The sequence below is a fragment of the Orcinus orca genome, chromosome 7 (assembly GCF_937001465.1).
Source record: "Orcinus orca chromosome 7, mOrcOrc1.1, whole genome shotgun sequence".
In the NCBI taxonomy this organism is placed as follows: domain Eukaryota; kingdom Metazoa; phylum Chordata; class Mammalia; order Artiodactyla; family Delphinidae; genus Orcinus; species Orcinus orca.
In genome coordinates, this window is record NC_064565.1 from 21,711,386 (window position 1) to 21,731,793 (window position 20,408).

The window sequence follows — 20,408 nt, forward strand, 5'->3', positions numbered from 1 at the left end:
CCACTTATGAGCATTGGAAATAAAACGAGGCCATAATCACACAATCTGTGGAAAAACTGACAAATACATTCCCAGTACAAATGATTTATTGAGCCAGTGCAGCCACAGCCTGGCTTCACTCCTTAATGGAAGCTGTAAAAACGGTGCCCTGTGCTTCAATAACCACAGTGATTTCTCACAAACCACTGATTAAGCGAGAGATGAGGCAAGCATTTTGGAAACTCCAAAATATCTCTGAGAGTTGGAGATCTCTCCAAAATGATTCGCTATCTGCTCAGGTGGCCTATTAAAGAATCGTATAATGGTATGTCAGAAAGGACCTCTCACAACTGAGGCCATTTCAGAGATGAGAAGAGGTTACGTGTTAGGCAGAGGGCATGCAGTGGTAAAGCTGGATGAAACCCAGAAGCCCTAATTTCTAGTCTTTTCCACAATCCCCCATAGCCTCACCTATTAACAGGATATAAACAAATGTGGGCCATTAACCTCTTTTAATTCCCCCTTGAAAGCTAATCGAGTCAATATGTTACTGTCACCAACAAGGTAATCATGTGATAGCAGTTACTCTTGATCAGAAAATTAATAGGTTGGGTAATAGAGAAAGAATGTGCAAACCATTCAGCTCTTGGGCATAATATGGACAGAAAAGTCTAGGTGAGAATCCGAGGGTCTGAGTGATGGCATTTACTCAGGAGGGTGCTTGTGGTAGAAACTTACGGTCCTTCTCTAGAGCCTGGGGTCATTCAAGTTCTTTTATACCCTAAATAGTAAGAGGGAAATTGCCTAGAGGTGCAGAAAATTATAAAATTAAGGCTTCCAGAAAAGGAGATTGAGGAAGCAGGAAATAGTAGAAACAGCAAAGCAACCTAGAAAAGAAGACTTAGAATAAAAGATAATAAGTATATTCTTGCCATGAGAGTGTATAGGTTAACGAACCACTTAAACTCATACATCATTATAAGTCTGCAAATTATTTGTGTTAATCCTAAACCCTAATTTATGCTACTGTATTTATCATTTAAGGTAAATAACTGAGACTCCCTGAAGCAGAGATTATTAAACTATTTTGAATGACAGAGTCTTTGAAAACTCAATGAAATCCATGGATTCACTCCCCAGATAAGTTCACATCTATACATACAAAGTGCCGTATATAATTTCAGAGTATTCAAAGACCCTTTTGAAAGTTTATCGTTGGATCCCAGGATACGGTAACCTGTACTAGACTGAGAAATTTTAACCAGTTATATAAGTATAAATATATACCCCAAACTCCTGAAGTTGCTTCACTCTTTTGAGTTTCTCAAAACTCCTGTTCTAAACACACTTCTGGTGAGAAGCTTCATCCACCTGAGATGAATCCTAATGTTTCTGTCCGCCCTCCAAACTTTCAATGCGTTGCACTGTACGTATTCTTAAACAATACCAGGACTTTTCATCTCTTTGAACCATCTGCTTCCCAAGCATAGGCATCATCCTTTTACGTGTAAGTCTGTTCATGTACATATGTGTGCACAGGGGCATGTGTGTGAATATTTACATGATGCAATATCCAAGGCATAATCTTTTTGATGTTCCATTTCTTTATAATTTGAGAATATTAATATCTGTCATATTTATCTCAGAGTTGCTAAGAAAATAAAATGAGATCACAGATGGGAACATTCTTTTAAGAATTTATAAAGAATCATAAAAATGTGTGGCACTGTCATTATCAGTGTCATCATATTGTCGTTACATGCAAAACTTAAATGCAGTTTGCAAGCCGCAGTATCATTCAGGAAGTTAGTTTAAAATGTCTGTCCACTTGTAAAATAAAGATGCTATAAATTTCCAATTATATTAGTCATACTGGCAATACCCTCTGCTCCAGAAGAAGGAACCGGTCACAGCCTGGGTCCATTTTATAAGCCAATGAACAATTCTGTACCCCACAGGGCTGACATTTAGTGGGTTCATGGTGGCATCGCTGTACTGGGTGTTAGCCCTCAACATCTGTTCTGATCAGTTGGTGCCCTAGTCAGTTATTAAATATTTTTAATATTCCTCCTGGCACCAGCTATGTATGAAACACCATGCTGGGAGCTGCAGGAAAAACAAAGCAAAACACATATAAGAAAAACATGGGGGCTTCCCTGGTGGCCCAGTGGTTGAGAGTCCGCCTGCCGGTGCAGGGGACACGGGTTCGTGCCCCGGTCTGGGAAGATCCCACGTGCCGCGGAGCGGCTGGGCCTGTGAGCCATGGCCACTGAGCCTGCGTGTCTGGAGCCTGTGCTCCGCAACGGGAGAGGCCACGGCAGTGAGAGGCCCGCGTACCGCAAAAAAAAAAAAAAAAAAGAAAGAAAGACATGGCCCATACTCCCCAAAAGACAAGAACCTGATTGTGGAGCTCAGTCTATTAATAATACAAGGTACTTAGCATTTATTTCCACGTATTAAGGATTTCAATAGATCAGAAGAGGCAGTCACTTCTAGAAGAACTGGCGGGCAAGATTCCAAGGATAAGGCTGGATTTACAGTAGCCCCAAGGAAGACCAACCCAATGCTGGTGGTCACCTGGCAGCTCCACGAAAATGCACGTGTGGACAGAGAAAGAAACCAGCCTGCCAGCATTACAAAGCGACAGGAAAAGCGAGAGTCTTTGCATTTTATTTTACGGATGGCTTCTTCTTCTTCCCCCTACCTCCAGGCAGAGATTTAATTACTTTAGAAGGGTAATTTGAAAAGTTCTTTAAGACCTCCAGCCATCAGGTGCCACAGGAAAGATAAGTGCTATGCCTAACTGTATCTATTTTGGCACTGTGGGTAAATGCACCATTCGATTAGATGGACGAGGCGCTAATTTCACGGTACCAATTTCTGTTCTATTAATTCTTAAATCTGCTAAGCACCTCTGCATTTGCCTCCCCACTGTTATGATTTAATATGTACAACCCGATTTGGAGTTTAATTGTTTCTTGAGTGAGCTAAAATCCAATATTTGTAAAATGCATCCATTTAAATGAAACCCCAGCAAGATTCTGCTTCTTCCTGCAGCCCCACGGGTGCCGGCTTCGGTTCCGCTCTTGTGGAGCCCTCGCTGCTTCACGACACCGATTCCATTAGCAGGGAGAAGGCCACAGCCGCCTGGGGACCGCCCTGCCCATGGCCTTGCGTTCCCGCCAGCCCTCGCCTCCCTGCTCTCTACCTTGGCTGAAAGAACTAAATGCAACAGGAAAAACGAGTATGAGTGTCCTTAAGAGCCCATCCCCCTGCCACCCACAGAGGAGAACCTGCCTTTGCTTTCCTGGATCGTGAAGCAAGAGCCTAGCTGGACTTTCACCAAATTGAACAGAAACAGGAAAGAGAGTGAAACAGACAAGGAAGCAAAGAAGTCCCTGTGACCTGAGTCATTAGAGTGGAAGCAGGAGCGGGGAGGCCGATCTTTGTATGGGAGTCAAAGAGATGTAAGGAAAGGCAACGGGGCTTTGAAAATTTGGTGCCCTCTTTGGCATTTTCTCAAGACTGAAGTCAAGATTTAAACTGCTTTTCAAGTATTATTAGATGCTGGACCTGAATTTCTTTGAATGAGATGCTGCAAAGAGCGTGGGCCTCAAACTGGTTTACAAAGCAGGCTCTTGGTGAAACTGAAGATTCACGATTCATTTCCATCCCACGTCTGAGGGGCAGAGCAGAGCAGTATCAGGGCCTCACAGTTCCTCCTCACCGGCAGGATCAGGCTGGCCAGGACGTGGCCCAATCTTACGCTCTTGCAGAAGGCCAATCTGTATGTTTACACAAACCCATAGTCAGGCTGGAACTCAGGAGCCTCTCGAATCATCCCCTTCCTTGATGTGGCTTCCCCAACACAACCCTTTCTTCTCACCACCTATCCCTAGCCATTCCTAATAACTTGAAATCTTTACATTTGTCCCAAGATATCCCTTCTGGAAACCTGTCCTGTACATTCATCATCTTCCCTAAGGCCAGCCCCCTCCATGAGGCCTGCCCAGGTCACTTCAGTGGCTCAATCATTTTTACTCTTTCTAAAAGCTGGACTTCTGTAGCTATTAATGTATTAGAAAAGCATTACATGTGAGAGGCAGTAAGGAAAACAGCTAGGGAGATGTAAAAGGTAAGGGTGTTTCTGTTGGGAGTTCCAAAATACTATCAATAAAACTTAGCAATTAACTGAATGTGACACTCGGATGGACCCCCTTACTCCTGGTTACCTGTGGCAGAATAACGGCCCCTCAAAGATGTCTGTGACCGAATCCCTGGAACCTGTGAATATGTTACTTTATATGGCAAAGGGGAATGAAGGTTGCAGATGGAACTGAGGTTGCTACTCAACTGACGTTGACATGGGGAGATGAATCTGGATTATCCAGGTAGGCCCAATGTACTCACTTTGGTCTTTGGAAGCGGAAGAGGGAGGGAGAAGAGAGACCCGGCGAGATGGCAGCATGAGACGGACTTACCGCCGCAGGATTTGAAGATGGAGAAGGAGAGCCAGGAGACAAGGAACGTGGGCAGCCTCTAGAGGCTGGAAAAGGCAAGGAACCAGATTCTTCCCCAGAGCGCCCAGAAGGAATGCAGCCCTGCAGGCACCTTGATTTTAGCCCAGTGAGACCCACGAAGGACTTCTGATCTCTAAGACAGTAAATGTGTGTGCCTTTAGGCCACTAAATTTGTGGTAATTTCCTACAGCAGCAACAGGAAACTAATACAGCATCCTAGACCCCACTGTCCTGCCTTCCCCAAACCCCAGCCCCAAACCACGAGCCTTGCCATCAGCAACTTGGAACTAGAGGAAATCCTCGCTCACATTTTCACAGAAAACTTTGTGGTCCAAACAGGGCCAGCAGAGCACTGTGAGGACAATATGGGGTCAATAACACAGCACACTTGGGGTGTTCAAGGCTCTGTTGACAAACCTGGGAACCTAATTGTCGCTGTTTTTGTGAGGAAAATCAAGCCTAGTGCCAAACATCCAACTTTCTGATGAATGTTAGGAATTCCTCACACTGGTGAGTTGGGTACCGCCTGTGATCTGTGCTGGTGGTTAAATGAGAACCATCAATTCAGACTCCAGACATGCGGGAGGACAAATTATTATGCATTTTCACAAGTTTAAAATCCTGGCTTGTGATCTGGTCCAGAAAAACAATCTGCTTTAGCAGAGGCCTGTGCACGACATGAGCCTCAGGTCAAGACAGGACATTTCCTCAAAAAAGAGAAAAGTGCCTCCTATCACTGACTGAGATGCCAAGTCAGTGCATCACATTACCCGAAGAACATACTCATGGCTAATGCTGTTTTGCAAAAGAGCACATTGAACCACTCCTGGAAACGCTTCTTGAGAAGGACATAAGCTAGAATGTGATTCTAGACTCACGTTTCATCAGACAACAGGGGTCGGTATAATAAGACACGTGCTATATATTGATGACATTTGGTGTTCAAATCGAAGTATAAAGTAGATATTAAAAAACATGTTTTATTATCTTCTCTTCTAAGTACAGTAAGTCCCTACATATGAACCTTCAAGTTGAGAGCTTCCAAAGAGGCGAACATGCGTTCACGTGTCCAATCATGTAAATTAGTTCATGTGTCTGGCATACGTTGTCACATGCGTGCATCCTCTACAAGTGGTTGTGCTTTTGTGTGCTTTACTGTACAGTACTGTATAGAGTACAGTAGTACAGTATCTTTATTTCAAGCCCAGGATGTCCGGAAACAAGCGTAAAAGCAGCAGTGAAGTAGCTGGTGCTGTTAAGAAGCGCCAAGCAATGATGGAATTGGAGGCCCAGAGGAAGGATGAAGAGAGACAAGAGGAAGAGGTAACTGAAGAACCGAAGAGGTTCATGACACAGGAAATAGCAAGGGGATTTTCTTTATTTGAGGAGGCGCTGTTAGTTTTTGAGGTACAGGACCTGAATGTAGAACGGTACACGAAGTTTGCAGCAGCCATTCAGAATGCAATCCAGTGCTACCCTGTCATCTATGCCGAGAAAAAAAGAGCTACCACCCAGACATCACTGGATCGTTTTTTCAAGAGGGTAGATAGAATTGAATCCAGCAAGGAACCAGAACCTGTGCCATCCACGTCAGGCGTGAGTGACACTGCAGCTTGCCCTCCGTCTCCTATTGCTGACGATCCTTCAGTGCTACCATCTCCCACCTCCTCTCCCTCCTCCAGTCAGTAACTCTCCTTGCTTGTTCACGCGATGCCAGCCCCTGGATGCCAGCTGTTGTACTGTACTACTGTACTTTTCAAGGTACTGTGCTGTAAGATTAAAAATATTTTCTTTATTTTTTGTGTTTGTTTTTTATGTATTATTTGTGTGAAAAGTATTATAAACCCATTAGAGTACGGTACTATATAGCCGATTGTGTTAGTTGGGTACCTAGGCTAACTTTGTTGGACTCACGAACAAATTGAACTTACGAACGCCGTCTCGGAACAGAACTCATTTGTATGTAGGGGACTTACTGTAGCGTGAGCTTATGTCTCAGTTTTCCTCAGCCAGTCTTAGCTTTCGTCTGCTGCCTCTTAATTATTACTGATTTCCCCTTTCACTCTCAAAACTGTGCTCATTAATTACAAATTATATGGTCACTATACATATAAAAAGCTATCATAGGTTTCTCACATGTTTTCTTGAGTACAATTCCTTACAGTTTCTCTTGCATGTTTCAGAGATGACTCCATGGGGGAAGAACAGGAAGAGAGAGGAAAGGGTTTTAACTGAGAAATAGATGATTTTGTGAATATATAAATTTTATATATTAATATATAAACTAGTAATACAATGCAACCAAGTAACAAAACTATGCCTGACTGTATATATACATGATATGTGCACAATAAAACAGACAAACAAGCAAACAAACACTCCCCAGTCCTTGCCTTCCATTATGAGTCTTATCATCAGCAGCTTGGAGCTAGAGGAAATTCTTGCTCACTATTAGTAAGAAATGCAAGCTTATTTTCCCGGAAAAACATTGCTGTCCAAGCTGGTAGAGCTCTTTGGAGTCAATAATACAAATCCATAAGACATACATATACATAATTATATTATTATATATAATATATACTTATGTAGCAACCCCATATATATAACTTATATATATAAGTTATGACACAGTATGGCTCGGTGACCAAGCTAAAAGGTTTTGGTGAGTCTGACAAGAGTGTCAGCTCTCACCATTTCTATTCAACATTATACTGGAGGTCCAGCTAAGAATATTAGGCAAAAAATCGAAATAAAAGGCCATCCATATTAGAAAAGAAGTAAAACTATCTCCTTTTGTACATTATATGATTTTGCATATAGAAAATCTTAAGGAATCCACAAAATCAAAAGAGTACTAGAACTAATAAATGAGTTCAACAAGGTTACAGAATACAAGATCAATGTACTAAATCAATAGTATTTCTATATACTAGCTATGAACAATCCCCAAAAAACAAATTAAGAAAACAATTCCATTTCCAATAGCATCAAAAATATTTTAAAATAAATTTAACCAAAAAGTGAAAAAAATTTACACTGTAAACTACAGAATACAGTTGAAAAAATTAAGGAACACTTAAATAAAAACATCCCATGTTCATGGACTAGAAGATAATATTACTAAAATAGCAATACCCCCTCAAATTGATCTACAGATTCAACACACTCCCTATCAAAAGCTTGCTTTTTTGAGAAATTGACCAAGCTCATCTTAAAATTCATATAGAAATGCAAGGGATCCAGAATAGCTAAAACAATCTTTAAAAAAGAACAAATTCAGAGGACTCACACTTCCCAATTTCAAAACTTATGATGAAGCTACAGTAATCAACACTGCTTTATACTGGCATAATGATAGACAGATAGATTAATGAAATAGAATTCAGAATCCAGAAATAAATACAGACATTTATGGACAGTTGACTTTCACCAATTGCCAAGATAATTCAATGGGAAAATCTCTTCTCAAAAATAGGGCTAAGACAACTGAATATTCTTATACAAAAGAATGAAATTGGAGCCCAACGTCACACCATATACAAAAATTATATACACATGATCTTAAAAAATATATCAAAATGTATCAAAGATCAAAATATGTGTTAAAAACTATGAAACACTTAGGAAAAAACATAGGAGTATATCTTTGTGATCTTGGATCAGACAGTGTTTCTTAGACATGACACTAGAAGCAGAAGCAACAAAAGAAAGAAAAGATAAAATAATGTCATCAAAATTTAAAAAATTTATGCTCAAAGGATACTATAAAGAAAATGAAAAAACATTCCACAGAATGGGAGAAAATAATTGTAAATTACATACCTGATGAAGGTCCAGTATACAGAAAATATAAAGAACTATTACGATTCAACAATAAAAAAATAAATAGCCCAATTACAAACTGGAAAATTATTTGAATAGACATTTCTCCAAAGAAGATATAAAAATGGCCAATAAGCACACGAAAAAACATGGAATTACCATATGATTCAGCAAATCCCCTCCTAGGTATATACCCAAGAAAATTGAAAGTATATGTCAATGCAAAAACTTGTACATTAATGTTCCTATCAGCACCATTCATAATAACAAAGAAAAACACCCATCAATGAGTGGATAAACAAAATATGGTGTATTCATACAATGGAATTTTATTCAGCAATAAAAAGGAATGAAGTACTGATACACACTACAACGTAGATGAACCTTGAAAACATTATGCTAAGTGACAGATGCCAGTCACAAAGGTTTACATACTGTATGATTCCATTTATAGGAAACATCCAGAATAAGCAACCTAAAGAGACAGAAAGTAGACTAGTTGTTACCAGGGTCTATGGGGTAGGAAAGAATAAGCAGTAGCTGCTAATAGGTACAGGGTTTCTTTTGGGTGATAAAATGTTCTGGAATCAGATAGGGATGATGGTTGTACAACTCTGAAATATACTAAACCACAGAAACGTGCATTTTAAAAGGGTAAATTTTATGATTTATGAATTCTATCCAGTTTTTTTTTAAGAAGAAAAGAAAGAAGAAGAATAGTAACACCTCCCTCAAAAGGTTGCTGTGAGGATTAAAGATAAAGACATAAAGCAATTAGCATAGTGCCAGACTGGAGGAGGAGGAGGATGGTGATGGTGATGATGGTGATGGTGGTAATGATGGTGATGGTGATGGTGATGATGGTGATGCTGGTGATGATGGTGATGGTGATGGTGATGATGGGGATGGTGGTGATGATGGTGATGATGGTGATGGTGATGATGGGGATGGTGGGGATGATGGTGATGATGGTGATGGTGATGATGGTGATGGTGGTGATGATGGTGATGGTGGTGATGGTGGTGATGATGGTGGTGGTGGTTGATTATGGTGGTATCACCTTAAGGAATATCTTGCGCTCACGGGTTTAAGCCTAAATTTAAAACCCAAGAGCAACCCATCTGCACTCTGCTTTATCTTTCCTCCTCCTCTTCTTTTCCATGCTTCCACCCCACTATTTCCAGCTTTTCTGGATCTGGCCCTGGTTCCAACTCTTCTATTCAATTCACTCTGTATCTGTATCTGACCCCAAAATAATCTCCTCCAGCCTTTTCTCCTGCTTGACTGGCCAAGTTAGGATGTGTCAGAATTGTCCCAAGTAGCTGCATCTTCCAATATACAGCACTAGTGCAGAGACTGGTTCAACTCACACCCACACAGAGACAGAAATTTCAGTGGGTCATGTGAAGAGAGGGGATAATTTTGGAAACTAGGAGCCTGTGTCATCCTTTTAATGAAATAATAACAGACTTTTTGATTTGCACCCATTTGCAATGTTACTGCTCACAGACAAGCTTCTCAGAGAAGGTGATTCATCAGTCAGCCATCCCATTACAAGCCATGGAGAAACAAATCACCATGCTGCACACATCATAAAAATGGAAATCAAGGAGGCTGTTCATTAATGCAGATTAGTTTGAAGCTTGGCATAGCTTTGCTCTGCTGAGATTAATACACACACAAGAAATTCTCAGTAGGCCTTGGGTCCTTGGTAATATATAGTCCTTATTACTTTGCTAACTAATGAACCTTCAAGCTCAGGAGAAGCAACTTCCAATTGTCCACGTTCTCTGCAGATGGACCAGGGATCAAGCTTCCTGGAGCAGCCTTCCTCATCAGACCCTCTACCCTCAGCCACGGCACCTCTGGCCCATCTCTGCCATCCCTGAGTTGGTTTGCTCTTGCCAAAATGAAAGAATGATCCTGGGTTCAAGGTCTCCACAGATACTTTTCAACCAAGCAGCTGAACACAAAGTAATCCGACGAGCTAATGAAAAAAAAAGTTAATGGCAGAAGATGGTGCAGTGTGTCGTCCCTCAGCATCAGAACAGAAATATATTTTAAAGAGAATCTCAAATCCCATAATCGGAGAGGTTGATTAATGGGAGAATTTCGGGCTTTGAGAAAAACAATGGAGAATTTTTTTTCTTTCTTGGTCAAAGGAAGGAGCTTTTCAAATACTTCAAATCACACCGTGCAGGCAGCTGTCTACTGCAGTCAGATTGGAGCTGGTTTTGATGTCTAACCTAATTCAAGAGAATAGGCCAGCTCTGAGTAGACGCACTGCTGCTTACACGGTAGGCTGCCTCTTTTGTTTCTTTCCTCCACTCTTTATTCCTCTTTTTTTTTTTTCTTTTTCTCCTCTCTCTTTCTCTATTTTTGGTCACAATTCCTCCTTTCATGTGTCACTGTGTTCATTCTTTCTCCATAGAATTTGCATAATAAAAATATAAACATTGCACAAAACAAGATGTGTAGCTTTAATGACACTAACCACCACAACAAAGGCAATCATTTGTGAGTGTTTCTTAAATAGTAAGCCCTAAATCTGTGGTCCTCAAATTTTTTTGAATGTGCCCCCATTTGAGTAAGTGATTTTTAAATGTCCCATCAATATACGCATATATTTATTTATAAATTGTGTACATGTACGATTACTATATACTCTATATAGTACAGTATAAAACTGTACTATAAAATTTTACAAAAAATTTTAAAGATAAAATTAAAACAGGGGTCAACTAACTTTTTCTTAAAGCACCAGGTAATATATACTTTGGGCTTTGCATGCCATATGGTCTTCTTTGCAACTACTTAACTCTGCCACTGTGTCATGAAAACATCCACTGACAATATGTAAACAAATGGCTATATTCAAATAAAGCCTTCTTTACAAAGACAAATGGTGGGCTGGATTCAGCCATGGGCCATATTTTGCCAACCTCTGAATTGAAAAGTAAATAGTAGTAAAAGTAAAAGTCCCAAGTATTTTTTCTCCTACCCACTTGGAGGCCACTGCCCAAGATTACGAGAAAGAATATTAGACTTTTCTTAATTCCCGATGACTACTGCAGAATATAATCTGCTCTGTTATTTCTATACACTAAGACAAAGAGTACAAAGCACAGCTAGGATGAGACAGAAATGCTAAGCTCTAGGCTGAGCTCACTTCTAGATATATAATTTACTCCACAAATTATATTTCTCACCAACTCTGCAGTTCAAATTCATGCTTCAACAAAATGTCAAATTTACTATGTGTCTTGGACCTTTCGAGTTCCTGGCACACAATCAAAGACATAGATGTCACGTTAGAAAATTCCAAGGGACTATTGAATAACGAAAAAGAAAACACCAAATAAAAAGCAATAAGACGTGTGTATGTGTGTGTGTGTGTGTGTGTGTGTGTGTGTGTGTGTATTAAGTTGGGTAAACAAATACTGTCATCTCGATCTTTAAAAATGTGATTGCTGATGCTATTGTGCTGAATCCATTAATCTGTAAACAGGGATCTTGGAAAATTTGGACATATTATTGAAGTCATCTGTATTAACTCCGGCTGAAACTGGAAAAAGAAGACTGATGGGTGTACAGTTTTGAGTATCAGGCCAGATTCACTGATAATTTTTTTATCTTGCTTCACTGGTGCAGAAAATCTTAACACTGCAGTGGCATGTTTAGAATGTCAGTGCAATCAACCCTCTCAACGCAGAGCTCTCTCTATGATGCTCTAGTAACAACTTCACCAAACAAAATGGAAGCATTACTTTAATCATTTTAGTCAAATTGAATGTGTCAAGGAGAAATACTATGAATAGAGGCAGCACTAATTCAAAAACATGCCTTCAGTCCCAACAATCCCGAGTGAAGCAGAGAAAAGAGATTGCATGGCTCAAGAAGATGCTAGCAATTAGGAAACCTTGGTTCTAATGCAGTTCAAATGCAATCCATTTCAATGTTTTGAGCTTCAGTTTTCCTATTAATATGATAATAATACATGACTTACACACCTATTGGGAGATTAAAATGAAATAACACATGTGAAAGTGCCTCACAGAGGGTCTGGAAAACAACAGGTGCTCAATGAATAACCTGAGTTTTTTCTCCTTCTTTCTCCTTTATGTATCTCAATATTATCACCTCTAAAACAAATATATATATATATATATATATACATATACCAAATTTGCATGATAACTAGGAATGTTCAAGAGATAACTGATGAAGATAAAATGCCTTGCAAAATGAAAAATTCTCAGCTCATGGAAAATATAAGTACAATTAAATATTAATCCAAGGGCTTCCCTGGTGGCGCAGTGGTTGAGAGTCCGCCTGCCAATACAGGGGACACGGGTTCGTGCCCCGGTCCGGGAAGATCCCACATGCCGCGGAGCGGCTGGGCCTGTGAGCCATGGCCGCTGAGCCTGCGCGTCCGGAGCCTGTGCTCCGCAACGGGAGAGGCCACAACAGTGAGAGGCCCGCATACCGTAAAAAAAAAAAAAAAAAATTAACCCAAATTATCTTAATATATTGCTACCCCTTAATACTCCACAGAGGATATCTTCTGGTCACTAAAAGGAAAAGAAATCCTGTATATCTCCTTTTCAAAAGATATTGTCCCAGCTTGAGGCTAAAAATCCCTCCTCTGAACAGGTATTTTCCATGTCTATGAGCAAAGGCTCCTCCTTGTGCCATTTTAGACACCATACAAGGAAAAAACTACACCCAAAGACCACTTTTCTGTAATTATATCAACCTCAGTCCTGACATGCCCAAACCCAAGGAGATTAAGAAAAATAAAAGAGAGAAGCAAGTCTTTTTTCATCTCCTTCTCCAGTATCCCAGGATATCACCACAGGCCCCCAGAGCTTTTACATGTTTTACCTGGAAGCTGGTGGTGATCCATCAGGAAGGCCAAACAGCCTGTGTGTTCATAACCGAGTATCATACGTAACCTAAAATCTCATCATTACTCTTTTAGTCGTGGATAAATTCACCAAGTATTTCTGGGTTTCCACCCTTCAAGGCACGTGTCGGATTGCACTGCTTACTCCCTTTCCCTGTGGTTGGGTGTGGCCCTGTGACTGCTTCTGACCAATGAGTAGCAACTGGAAGCCCCAGGTGCACCCCAGACTAGAGGATTTAAATGTCAGTGGGAGACCTTCCAGAGCTCTATTTCTCCAAATATAGTGGCTGCTCTGCCAACCAAGGTGAAGATACAGAACCAGAGCCCCATAACCACTTCGGGAGAGATGTGTGGCATGAACATAAAATAAGCCTCTCTTGTTTGAAGTCATGAAGACTTTGAGATCACTTGTTAATGTATAGCACAGCCTATTCTGACAGTTTCTCCAACAAAGCTAGTCATTGAGTTTCCCTTAAAGGCAGATTCTAACTCACCTGTTATCAGTAATTAATAGACAATCAGTTAACCAATTAACCCCAGGGAAGAGCATACTTTTAAAGAAATGAAACATGGATAAAGGCAGAAATCATTAACACGCAGTATTCTGGGAAGGCAGGCCAGAGTGAAACAATATTGGAAATTCCTCTGCGCATATAATGGCCTGAGAGTTATAATATATCTATAGTTAATAATTAGTATCATTATAATTGCAAATATTTAATGAGAACTTACTATATAGTAAACATTGTGTTAAGCGCTTTACAACAAAGATATTTCATTTAATCCTTACAATAACCTTATGAGGTAAAAAACGATCCCAATTTTACATGGGCAATGAAGAAAGCAACAAAAAAGATAAGTTACTTACAAGTCTGTCTAAAGTCAAACTAGTCTCTCAACAGTAATAATAATAGCTATAAAGGGATAGATGATAGATAAATCAGAAGAAGGAAGGGAGGAAGGAATGAAGGGAAGGAGGGAGGGAGGAAGACATAATGATTGATGTAAAAGCATATGAATCGTCCCTTACTTAGCAATATTCAATATCTGTATTCCAGTTCTTGCCAAAGAACATAACTTCAAATTCTCTATTCTCTGATGTTATCTAAAGCTCAGTGATAAGAAATCATTTCTCTTGAGGGACTGCCTACAGAATAAGCACTCTACCCCTTTTTTGAGATCAATAGCTCTTAATAACTAGGAGGCAGGCACAGACCCGCTTATAAATCTTATGAAACCTATGGACGCTTTCCTAGAAAAATATATGTACATAAAATTTTGGAGGATTTGTAAACAGTCCCTCAAGTCTCATTATGGATTCCTGAGGGGACCCTCGTTGCTAAATGCCTCTTCCTAGTGACTGTCCTTGGACCACTGGACCTTGCCTCTGTTAGCACACATTCCCAGGCACATGCTGGGTCCTGTCCTGTTCCTGCAGGGTTGAGGCTTGATGGAAATGAGCATTCTGATGCATACATCTGGTAGAAGCTGCAATCCAGATGATGCATTCTCCCCGAAGTGCGTAAAGAGATACAGGCAGGAGGATGTTTGGTGAGTGTGGCTTCTCAGCTCAGGTTGATGGAGGTGTTTCCTGCTTGTCCAGGGTGAGGTCCAGCCAGGCCAGAGGACACCGTTGTACTAAACCTCTTATGCCCCAAGCACGCCATCTTGAAACAGCAGCATAATTACTTTATAGGGTTGTGAAACCAATCCACTACATTTCACCACCTTAAAATGTTGCCCTTTCAGGGGTCAAATTGCTTCTTGGCTTTGACCTATCCACCCCACTCTGCAGTCTAATCTTCCTTGTACTCAATCTTACCAAGTCTAGACACAAAGAATGTGGGTCCTTCCCACAGCTGCTGGGAGAGGAAATCCCTCTCTCAAGAAGATGAGTGCCAGTGTAACATGAAGTGAGAAAAGCGGGTAATAGCTTTCCATGCAAAATGAATAATTTCTCTCTCATTGTTTATAGAAACAATGGAAAAAATACCAAAATGCTAATAGTAATTACCTCTAGAGGGTGAGATTGATAGAGTTTTATTATAATATTCATTGTTTATTGAAATTTTCTACATAAGCCTACATTTATAATGTTTATAGCCAGAAAAAAATTGATGCTAAAAAAAAAAAAGTATGTGAGAGGGCTTCCCTGGTGGCACAGTGGTTGAGAGTCTGCCTGCCGATGCAGGGAACGTGGGTTCGTGCCCCGGTCCGGGAGGATCCCATGTGCCACGGAGCGGCTGGGCCCGTGAGCCATGGCCGCTGAGCTTGCGCGTCCGGAGCCTGTGCTCCGCGACAGGAGAGGCCACAAGAGTGAGAGGCCGGCGTACCACAAAAAAAAAAAAAAAAAAAAAAAAATATGTGAGAACTATTAACTCTTGCTGGCATCTCCAAATACTCTGTTGGCTCTTACAATAGAGGCGGACAAGAGGATGGACACTTATGTGCTAATAGCTTAATTTATTTCACTTAATCTTTACAACAGGCCTATGATATAGGTGTTATCTGCCTTTTTAACTGAAAGGGGAAAAAACTGAGATTGATGGAGGTTTAAGAAGTTTACCCATAATCACACGGCTTGAAAGTGGACACTTTCTACTATTTCTCAAACGGCAGAAAGAGCCAAACAATGAAATCACTAACCTGACATTTTACCTTCCAAGTCTCAGAAATAACTGGTGAAGAAAACATCTGTGTTTTTCGGACTGTGCCCAGGCTAGGGAGGAGATCAAAGTTTCTCTCTCTTGAAAGCCAAGGCCACCAACCCCTTGGATACATGACTTCTCTCCATGCAGCACAGGAAAGTTTCAGAACGGGGAGAGGTGTGGGAGCTGAGTCCGGTAATCGAGTAATGAGCCTTAATGAGGAGATAAGGTCACTGCCTGCAGGGGCAGAGAAGACCACGAGACGGCAGGGACTGCTCTAGAACACAGGCTCCCACGCAGGTCTGCCAGCTTTCCATTCCTTCCCCAAAGATTCCTGGAGAAAAGCAATGCTTCTCCTCATTGCAGGACCATGCCCAGTGCCAGGAGCGAAGCAGTACATGGCCAGAATTTGCATCGCATGGCTGCATGGCTGTCTCTGTGGATTGGAGACTGATGTTTATGAGGCCAAGGTTGCTGTTTCACCCCAGCTATCTTTCTGTAAAAAGAAACTCTGAACAATTTACAGAGTCTGCACTGCCAATCTCTACCAGCTGTCTCACAGATGCCCATGTTGGACTAAAGCGTGGCTTCGGGGAGACTGAGGGGGAGCCAGAAGAATTACTTTTGATGGGCCATCTTTGACATCTGTGACTTTAAAATAATGAGATGTTTGGAAACATTCTGTATTCATTAGAGTGTCACTGATTCTAAAAGCGTACCAAAAACTTTTCATCTTCCCAAATCCACTGTGTGACAATAAAGAAACAGAAAAGGAAATCAACTTGTAGAGGCACCAGGAATAGGGAAGAGTGGACCACTGACAGATCAGAAATGTTTATAGCCTTCCAGAAGTTAAAAAGGGGATGGGATAGTACTTGTCAATAAATAGAGGGAGGAAGACACAGACCAGAATGTGCTGAGGAGAAAACTCCGTGGTGGTGGAAGTTGATCTTCCCTGTAGATCTGCAGGTTTTTCATGACTTGGAATATTAGTTTCCTATTGCTGCTGCAGCAAATTACCACAAAATCCAACTTCTGCTCCCTGGGTTCTAACCTCCTGGGTACTAAGTGTCAGGCTGCAAGCAAAGAAGTTTCTGCCAGAACTTACCATTGTGTACTTGGGTGTTTCTCCTGAATAAATCATTCATTCCTAGCTCTAACACATCTTCTCTGAAGAATGCAGAAATTCTGTAAACCACCTATTACCCTGACATAAAGCATTTTCTGCTTAGAAAAGCTAGTGTGGATTCGGTTGCCTACCTTTGGGGATTAGGAATAAGGGTGAAGAGGTTATAAGACCAAATGGTTATGTCTTTCCTTACAAATGCTTCTGTATTGTTTTATTTTTTGCTCTGTGCATGCATTACTTTGAATAGAATTTTTTTTAATTTTAATGTAGCAATGAGAAAAAGAAATGAGGCTTTTTGTCTAATTCACAGGTTTAGCAAATCCAGATGGGCCACAAACATATGCACAGTTCTCCAATTCACCCCTAACCAAAGAAATGCAAAATTGAAGCTATGCTGTGCCCATCAAACTGGCATAAATTTTGAAATACCATACTTACTGCAGGTTGAGGTGTGGAGAAATTGTACTTTCAGGTGGAAGCATGAAATGTTACAGCCTCTTGGAAAAGCAATCTGGTAACACTGATTAAAATACAGATTAAAATTTTAAATATATGTGCTCTTCAATTTAGCAAACCCAGTCCTTGAAATCTATCCCGCAGAAATAAATAAAACCACCAGAACTTAAGAACTGTTTGTTATAGTATTGTTCATAGTAGTAAATACTGGTATTAAAAAAAAGAAGAGGGCTTCCCTGGTGGTGCAGTAGTTAAGAATCCGCCTGCCAATGCAGGGGACATGGGTTCGAGCCCTAGTCCGGGAAGATCCCACGTGCCGCGGAGCAACTAAGCCCGTGCGCCACAACTACTGAGCCTGCGCTCTAGAGCCCACGAGCCACAACTACTGAGCCTACGTGTCACAACTACTGAAGCCCATGAGCCTAGAGCCCATGCTCCACAACAAGAGAAGCCACCGCAATGAGAAGCCCGTGCACCACAACAAAGAATAGCCCCCGCTTGCCACAACTAGAGAAAGCCCGTACTCAGCAACAAAGACCCAACGCAGCCAAAAATAAATTTAAAAAGAAATAAAAAAGACTGTATTAGATTCCTAGAGCTGTCGTAACGAAGTACTACAAACTGGGTGGCTTTTAACAACAAAAATTTATCATCTCACAGTTCCATAGGCTAGAAGCCTGAAATCAAGGTGTTGGCAGGGCCATGCTTTCTCAAGACTGTAGGACCAACGTATTCCATGCTTTCTCGCGGCCTCTGGTGTTACCTGCAATCCTTGGCTACAGCTGCATCCCTTCAATCCCTGCCTCTGTCGTCACACGGCCTTCTTCTCCCTGTGTGTTTCTATCTCCACCTCTTTTTAGAAGGACACCAGTCGTATTGAATTAAGGCCCACCCTAATGATCTCATCTTAACTTGATGGCATCAGCAAAGACCCTATTTCCAAATAAGGTCACATTCACAAATACTGGGAGTTAGGACTCCATATCTATATCTTTTGGGGGGACACCACTCGGTGCATAACATAGACCCTTCAACTTCCCATTCTTTATCTCATGAATGATTAAAGCTGTTTGTTCCCCTGAAAGTAGCTAGACATAGGGGAAAAAAAAAAAAATTTCCAATGCAGACAACTGACTGAGGCTTCCCCTGCTTACAAAAGAACCCCAGCTATCAGTCACCCCATCTGCAATGCTCTTACCCCTCCCTATAAAAGTCCACTTGGCAATTCCACTCTGGTCTTTGGATCTGGGATACTCTCTCTACTGTGGCGGGCTGGATAGATCCAACTCCTTGCTTGTTCAGTTTTTGTCTTTGACAGCGGGTAGGGTGTCACAGTCAAATTCTCTCATGTATTGTGAGTAACAACTGACAGGGGGGCCGCGGCAGCGAGGGCTGATGGTAGATGCTTGGTGGCACATGCCGTAGAGAATACCGTGGTGCTCGGCCCGACGCCCCCCGCAGGACCACTGCACTCACGCCCTCCTTGCTGAGAACATCAGCTGCGGACAGCTCCCACGGTCAGCTGAGGCGAGTCTCTGGCTGGGAATTGCTTCAGCTTAGTCACCATTTGTACTTCAAAGACTAGACAGACTAATATATTTGTGGATTCTCACTTCCAACTATAGGAATTTTCCTCCTCCACCCTCCAGCAAATACAAAAAAGGGAGCCAGGCCTGGTGTTGCCTCTCTCGTGTGCTTTTGTGTTGCAGAGAGCAGAAGTTGAGAGGCACCCAGGGGTTAACACTCCCTTCCCCCATCTGGACTTCTGTGTCCAAGACCCATGACTCATTGAAGCGATTAGGCTGAAGGTCCCAAGGCAAAGGGGTGGGGCTGAGCAGGGCATCTGGAAGCAGCCATATCAAAAGCAGCTGGTATCTCTTTGCAAAAGAGCCTGGAAAGGAGACAAAGTTTTACAGCCTCTTAAGAAGAAATACCAGAGTTGGCTCAGGGATGCTGAAGAGACCAAACATTAAGAGAGGCGGCCTTGCCAACAGTAGCCAAAGACAGCATGCAAATGCTTGACAGGGAACCAGGAAAGCATCCCGCCTTCCAGTGGACCGTGTAAGTTTGAACAGCGAGGATCTTGGTCACCATAAGGACGGGTTATAGACCAGAGGCCCTGGTGCCATCCCCGCTGCCCTGATCCTTGTGTACCTGCACGGAAATGGAACAATATTCCAAATAGGACTGAGATCTGATTTCTCACCCTCTAAAGAGTTAAAGCTCTCAGTCAGAAGAAATTTGGTTTGTAAAAACAAGACATTTCTTGCCCACTGCGAGTGTGAATCAAAATTTTAACTGCTATAGAGGCAAATACAAGTCAGCCCAACAGCAGTATATAAATAAGACAGCTACCAATTGCTTTTTTTTTGCAGTGGTGCCCCCCAAGCTCCAGCTCAGAGGTCATGATTAAAGCTCTCTGGAATCCACGGTTCAGGGAAGCGCGGTGGGTCACCTCTCCCAACACCCTGACAACAAACATTCCTCCTCTCTCCTCCTTGCTCCTTATTTGTCTTGTGAATGATACCTTAAACTACCATCTCTAGGTCTGAGTTGACTTAAGTCCAGTTACACAAGTAGAGGCTCAGTGGGTCTCTCCTGCCCCCATGGGGAGTAGGAAAAAGGACTGGAGTGGCCCTCCTTCCCGAGAACCCCTCATGAGAAACTTATGAGAAGACAGACTCTCAAATGCATGTGGCAACAACAAACCAATTTGCAGGTGTCGGGGAGAAAGGCTGGTTGGCTGCAGGAAAGGAAGAGGAGGGGGTTTTGGAGAGAATGAGCCCCTTCCCAGAAAGCAAGCTTGAGTAGTGGTACAGTCCTTCTTCTGTTGTTTATTTGCTCTCAAAAACATTGAAGGTCTATTTCAAGGCTTTCACAGCGGGTGCCTGTCTTCCTCGCATGGTTGTCACCTGCTGTACTCCCCCCTCCTGCTAGCCCAAGTCACT

At 41.7% G+C, this 20,408-nt stretch overlaps 1 long non-coding RNA gene across 1 annotated transcript in view; it reads right to left on the minus strand.

Moving 5' to 3' along the window:
- LOC117203919 (uncharacterized) overlaps nucleotides 1-20,408 on the minus strand; it is a 131,858-nt gene that overhangs the window by 11,537 nt on the left and 99,913 nt on the right. The window contains exons 7-8 of the long non-coding RNA XR_004486881.2: nucleotides 17,443-17,524; nucleotides 3,553-4,525 (exon numbers count right to left, since the gene is read on the minus strand). This is a non-coding gene — a long non-coding RNA (uncharacterized LOC117203919). The remainder of the gene's footprint in view (nucleotides 1-3,552; nucleotides 4,526-17,442; nucleotides 17,525-20,408) is intronic.